This window comes from Gorilla gorilla, chromosome 13, assembly GCF_029281585.2.
Source record: "Gorilla gorilla gorilla isolate KB3781 chromosome 13, NHGRI_mGorGor1-v2.1_pri, whole genome shotgun sequence".
Lineage (NCBI taxonomy): Eukaryota > Metazoa > Chordata > Mammalia > Primates > Hominidae > Gorilla > Gorilla gorilla.
Window position 1 is genome coordinate 115099500 of NC_073237.2, and position 6718 is coordinate 115106217.

Sequence of the window (6718 nt, forward strand, 5' to 3'; positions counted from 1 at the left end):
ATCATTATGTAATGCCTTTGTCCTTTTTGATCATTATTGTTTTAAAGTCTGTTTCATCTGGTATAAAAATAGCAACTCCTGATCTATTTTGTTTTCCATTTACCTGATCTTTCTCCATCCCTTTACTTTGAGCCTATGGGTGTCGTTACTTGTGAGATGAATCTCTCAAAGACAGTAGAGAGTTGGGTCTTGCTTCTTTGTTCAATGTGCCACTATATGCCTTTTAAGTGGGGGCATTTAGCCCATTTACATTCAGGGTCAAAATTGATATGTAAAGATTTGATCCTGTCATTGTGCTGTTAGCTGGTTATTATGTGGACTTGATTGTATAGCTCCTTTATTATGTCAATGGGCTTTGTGCTTAAGTGTGTTTTTATGATGGCAAGTATCATTCTTTTATTACCATGTTTAGCACTCCCTTTATGACTTCTTGTAAGGTAGGTCTAGTGGTAAATTATCCCCTAAGCATTTGCTTGTCTGAAATTAACTTCATTTCTTCTTCACTTATGAGGATTAGTTTGATGGCATATGAAGTTTTGGCTGGAATTTCTTTTCCATAAGGATGTTAAAAATAGGCCCCCAATTTCTTCTGGCTTATAAGGCTGCTGCTGTAAGGTCTACTGTTAGCCTAATGGGGTTCCCTTTACAAGTGACCTGCCTCTTCTCTCTAGCTGCCTTTAAGATTTTTTCCTTTGCTTTGACCTTGGGGGATCTGATGATTATGCATCTTGGAGATGGTCATCTTGCATAGTATCTCGCAAGGGTGTTCTGAATTTACTAAATTTGTTTGTTGACCTCTAGTGGGATTGGGAAAATTTTCATGGACCATATCTTCAAATATGTTTTATAAGTTGCTTGCTCTTTGTCCTTTTCTTTTAGGAATGTCAGTGAGTCATTTGTTTGGTCTCTACACAATCCCAAATTTTTCAGAGGTTTTATTCTTCTTTTAAATTCTTTTTTATTTTATTTTTGTCTGCCTGTGTTGCTTTGAAGGAGCAGCCTACCGTTTCTAAGAGTCTTTCCTGAGCTTGGTCTATTTTTTTGATAATGTTTCCAATTGTATTTTGAAATTCCTGTAGTAAATTTTTCATTTCCAGAAATTTAGTTTTGTTCTTCTTAAAATGGTTATCTCATTATTCAACTTTTGGATCATTTCACTGATCCTTTGGATTAGGTTTCAATCTTTTCTTATATCTATCTTAATGAGCTTCATTGCCATCTAGATTCTAAAATCTATGTCTGTCATTTTAATCATTTCAATCTTCTTGAGAGCCATTGCTAGGGAGCTATTGTGATCACTTGCACGTAAGAAGACACTAGCATTTAGAGTTGTCAAAGTTCTTGTGCTGGTTCTTTTTCATCTATGAGGGCTGATGTTCCTTTATCCTTTGAAGTTGCTGTTCTTCCAATGGGACTTTTTGGTTTTATGTTTTTATGATCTTTATTTCCCTTGAATTTTCTTTTTGAGACAGGGTCTTACTCTGACACCCATGCTGTAGTACAGTGGCATGATCATGGCTCACCGAAGCCTTGACTTCCTGGACTCAACTGATCCTCCCACCTCAGCCTCCCAAGTAGTTGGGACTATAGTCATGTGCTACCATGCCTGGCTGATTTTTAAAACAAAATTTTGTAGAGATGGATTCTCACTATGTTGCCCAGGCTAGTCTCAAACTCCTGAGCTCAAGTGATTTTCCCACCTCTACTTCCCAAAGTGCTAGTATTACACGTGTGAACCATCATGCCCAGTCTTGAGAGTTTGACTGTCGTGCAAGCTTGGTGTAATTGAATGACTTTATTTCTGGATGTTTTCAGGGGGCTCAGGCTCAGCTCTGCACTCCTGGGTTGCCTGCTCTAACCCTGGGTGGCTGGGACCAGGTCTGCTGCTTTGTCCTTTAGCCCATCAAGGTTGAGTGTTGCCTGAGCTTGATGGGCTAGGATGCTCCCAGACTGCTGGCAACAGCACTCTGTAGGGGCGAGTGGGGGGTCATGGGTGTAAGTGCTCCAGCAGGGGTGGTAGAGGCACCATAGATGCGAAGCATGGCAGCAGTGGCAGGGGCACTGGGGGCAGGAAGCACTCCAGCAGGGACAGAAGGGGTGCTACAGGCAGGAAGTGCTTAACGTGAGCATCAGGGCTGCCATAGGCAAATGTGCTCCAAGGGGGTAGTGATAGGGTTGCAGGAGAACACATTCAGATGGGAGGCTGTCAGCAAAAGTGCTCTGGTAGGGCAGCAGGGGTGCTTGGACAAAACCACTATGGTGGTGGACATTGGCAAAAGTGCTCTGGTGGGGTAGTTAAGGCTGTGCTGCATGCAGACATGGCTAGGCAGGGACTCCAAAAGGGGCTGGTGGACGGTGGGGTTCATAGATGAGATTCATCCTGGTCCTGCAGGAAAGACAGCCCTGCTCTCTCCAGGTCTAGTGACTTACATAACTCAGAGCCATTCAGGGCCTGGAACATGTCCCATATTCAGCAACCCCAAGAAGGATTCCCAGCTTCCTCTCCCTTTCATCCTCGTGTCTGGGTTGTCTTTCTAATCTCTTTTAGTTCATTCCTTCAGATGATCTGTTCTGAGTATGCTGATTTACTGGATATTTTGGTCTGTTTTTGTGGGAGATGTTCTTCCTGGTGGCATCTAGTTAGCCGTCTTGCCTTGGATACCCAGTCCAAATTTTCAATATTAATTTCCAAGCACATAAAATGAGAATAATAGAAGATCAACTCTGATGGTTTACTATGAGGATTAAATAAGATAATGGATATAAAGTTTTTAGCCCAGTTTCAGATACAAAACAACTGCTGCAAATGTAACAAGCGTTTACAGTTTTATTCTTATTACTACCAAAATGAAATGATGGCTCCAACATTTAAATGTGAGCCTGTTTCCCTTTGAATTCTATGTTGTTTCCATGCTATCATGAAGCCTGGACAAGTCAGTAAATAAAAGGAGCAAGAAAGAAAGGGCAAGAATAATATATTAAAAAGCTCTCTCCATCCTTAAAACAGGCTTCATTATGTTGATTAGACTACAGGAAGAGCCCTCTGTAGCCCAGATTATGACTTCCAAAATTTCAGAATTTACCAAGTTTAGTCATACTCCAGCTTTCTGGGTAGCGTAATGGTACTTTATTGCCATGCTCAAGTTGATTCCTTTATATTCATATCATAGTTTTATAGTAAAATTTGCTCTTTATCAACACATATAGCTTACTTATTGTGTTGATAAAGTGGCAGAATACGATGTATTTGAAGCAGAATACAACCTATTTAAGTGAGAGAAATATGTTCATACTTTATTCATGCTACTCTAAAATCATAGAATCCTCACTTTTTATAGTTCCCATAGGTAAAATTGTTTATAACTTTAATCCTTTGAAGATGAAAGAATGTTAAAAACTTAAAAAAATATAATCCTGAAAGCCTGGACATCTGTATACTACTTTAAACTCAACCTTGTACTGTGCGACCTTGCCCAATCTGTCTGTTGGTATTTCCAAAGTTTTGGAAATAAGGAAAATAAAGCTTTTGTTTTTTATATTCACCTGTGATAATATGTTTTGCACAGCACTAATTCATATATTGATGAACAGGTGTTCTCTTTCATTTCTGCTTTTTTATAAACATGACCTGGTCTATTAGTCAATCAATGGTCTTAGTCTGTAAAAGGTGGATGCATAATCAGTATTTAATTACTAGGCATGTTATTGTCATTGATTCCTGGAAAATGTGAGGATAGCTACAAATCCTCACTTTTTATAAAAATGCACATGAACACATGCTCACACAATAAGTCCTGAATTTCAGCAGAAGCGTGTACTCCCTACAACCCAGCCATGAATGGGTCCACACCACTAAGATTCAGTTTCACTCTACTTTTCTAGTCCAGACACCCACCACAAGCCTAATATGGCAGTTGTTCAACAGTAAGTATGCTAGCCGCATTATCTGACATCAGCTTTATAAAGAGCTAGAACACTGTCTTTGAAAAAGAGAGGGTATGATTTGGCTGAGAAGCCAGAAGAAAGAAATGAAGTAGGAGAGCCTGATTGCTGTAGGCATGAGAGGTGACAGCACAGTGTAAAGCTCTCTGCACCACTCTGTCTAATGGCAGAGTTCTACCACCTCTCTAGGGACAAACTTGGACAGGTTCTCCCTACAGCAGCCAAGCGTGCTATTCTCTCTCCTTTTATTAGCAAGGCGTCTTCCACTGAAACCCTCCTCTGCCCAGTGCCATGTACTATCCTAGAAGAGAAAGACTCTGAGCCTGGACTCCAGCCCTTTCTCTATGTTGAATTTTAGAATCTTCATGACTTACCAGATGAGATGGTTTTACAAATGAGATGGCATCTGTGAATTGTCAGAGTGGCTGGCACAGAGTTGATAAAAACAACACAAAACAGCAACAAAAAACCACTAGTTTTCTTCTGAGTCTTTTTTTTTTTCTGATGATCTCCTTATTTTCCCACCTTCTTGTATATGACCTCATAACTCTTCATCAGATTTCATGACCCTTATTTCTTTACACAGCTGCCTTTCTGTATTCTAACAGTATACTCCAAGCATGATGCAAATGGTCTGGGGTATAGTTGCTGGAAAATGAAGGATGAGTGTATAAAGCAATAAATGAAAAACTAAATGTATAAATAGAATTGTAATAATATATGCACATATGCCTGATACTTAGGTTATAGAAAACTCTTGGTGAATGTCCCTTCCTCAGGAAAGCCTGCTTTGACCACATAATGTAGCCTTTACAGAAAGTTATGATTATATTTTTGTGTTTAGTTTTTGTCTTTCTTATAAAGACAAAAGACAGTAATCTTGTGTTTTTGTTTTTTGTTTTTGTTCAGTTAGGAAGAAGGTTTACTCCTGGAACAAACATTGTACCTGGGTCAAATATTGGTCCTCAGTGTATGTGAGTAGAACAAATGAGTCACTCACTTCTTCCTCCTACCTCCCATTTCTCCTTATTCTCCCCTTCATCTTTCCTTGTATCCTTTTTATTCTGCTTTCCCTGGTTCTCACATTTATTCACCTCTTCTCTCTTTTTCACTCATTTAAAAAAATTTATATATGACCTTCCATCTTTTCTGCAAAATATAAACACATTGTAATTGACGAAAATGAACATAAAAAATGTGATGTTGATATTAATAGTAATAACTTATTTAAGGTGTGCAATATGCCAGAAATTATTCTAAGCATTTTACCTAAATTAACTCACTTAACCTTCCCAGAAATCCTATGAATCAGGTACTACTCTAGTCTCCAGTTCACAGAGGGAAAACTGAGGCTTGGAGAAGTTAACGAGCTACTCCAGGTTATGGAGCTAATAACTGTCAGAGATGGCTACAAACCAGAGGGTTTAACTTCAGAGTGTCAGGTCTTTAACCATTTAGATACACTACCTCCCTAAAGCCTCAATGGCCTCAAGTAACGCATTTTCGGAATCTTTGGAGAGCTTTGGATTTTATGATAAAATAAGATAGCTTTTAAATTTTCTTTGTTACTCTTTCACCAGTTTCTAAGAAAATTCACTTCACATTATCATTCTGAAAATAGATCTGACTGGATTGAAACTCTGAACCACTCTGGCCTCCCCTGCTGTCAACAGCAGCCAGTTCTTGATCTGGGGAATTATGGGTGAATCTTGAACCTGTCAGGCTGCCTGACCAGGTCCTTGTCCAGTGGGTGAATGACAGCAGCAACATTTCTGTGTCTACTTGATGTGCCGTCTGGGAGCAGCCAAATCTCAGAGCTCTGTGCAGGATATCTGCAACTAAAGCCCCCAGTAAAATGCTGTGTTATGAATGAAAGCGGGCATGAGGTCAGAATGAAGGCACTGGCTGGGAGTCAGCATACCTGAGCTATAATCTTTCCTCAAGATCCCCAGCTGTGTGATATGGGGCAAGCCACTTAACATTTTTCAAACCTCCATTTCTCTAGCTATGATATAAAGGGGTTTGGCTAGTACATCTTTCAAGGTCCCATTTATCTATAAAATTCTCCGAAACTCATTTAAAACAACACACAAAAGAAGAAAAGCAAAATAATGAATTGTCAGTTCAGTCAATTTGACCCCGAGGCTGCAACTCTGAAATTTAAATCAGAGCCTATATGAAACTATCTTCTTCCCCTCTCCAAAGGATGTCACTACTGAGTATTAGAATACCAAAAAAAAAAAAAAAAAAAAAAGAGGGAGAGTAAAAAGTGATGGCTTATGAAGAGCAGTAAAACAAATGAAAATCAGCTGTGAAGGTGAGTCAGGTGCTGGGAGGTGGTAGAGATCTGTAAGAAGGGACCATTAAAGTAAGAACAATGAAGAAGAAAAATGGGCCTAATGTGATCCGAGAGATGGAGCTGGAGACTATGTAGGGAGAAAGTGGTGGCTGAAGCAGAACTTACCTGAGTCTGAGGCTGGATGTGTTGTTAAATTTGGCTCTTAGGAATAGTCGTCTCAAAGTGACTCAAACAACAAAGAGGACTTATTTATGACCTCATAAAGTGGAAGGTCTTCAGTATGTTTCATTCAGTAGCTCAGTGGTCTCTCTAAGCAAGTAGCTTTCTTCTGTCTCTCTACTCTGCCTTCCTTTGTGCCAATTTCAACATCATTATAAGGCTGGCTTCACTCCTGGGGTCAAGATTGTTAAGCTACTTCTTGTACTACAATTTCCCAGTAACTACTAGTGGGTTGGTTTTTGATAGCTTACCCGGAAG

At 39.5% G+C, this 6718-nt stretch overlaps 1 long non-coding RNA gene across 3 annotated transcripts in view; it reads right to left on the minus strand.

The window, feature by feature from the left end:
- The window catches only part of LOC109028274 (uncharacterized), a 44656-nt gene extending 38200 nt beyond the window's left edge, over window positions 1-6456 (minus strand). Inside the window, exons 1-3 of one of the 3 annotated variants that reach the window (XR_010130137.1) lie at window positions 6407-6456; window positions 4956-5091; window positions 4317-4590 (exon numbers count right to left, since the gene is read on the minus strand). This is a non-coding gene — a long non-coding RNA (uncharacterized lncRNA). Of the gene's footprint in view, window positions 1-4316; window positions 4591-4888; window positions 5092-6406 lie in introns of all 3 variants that reach the window. The other 2 variants (XR_008668257.2, XR_010130136.1) reach the window with 2 other exon arrangements.
- Window positions 6457-6718: the final 262 nt, after the last annotated feature.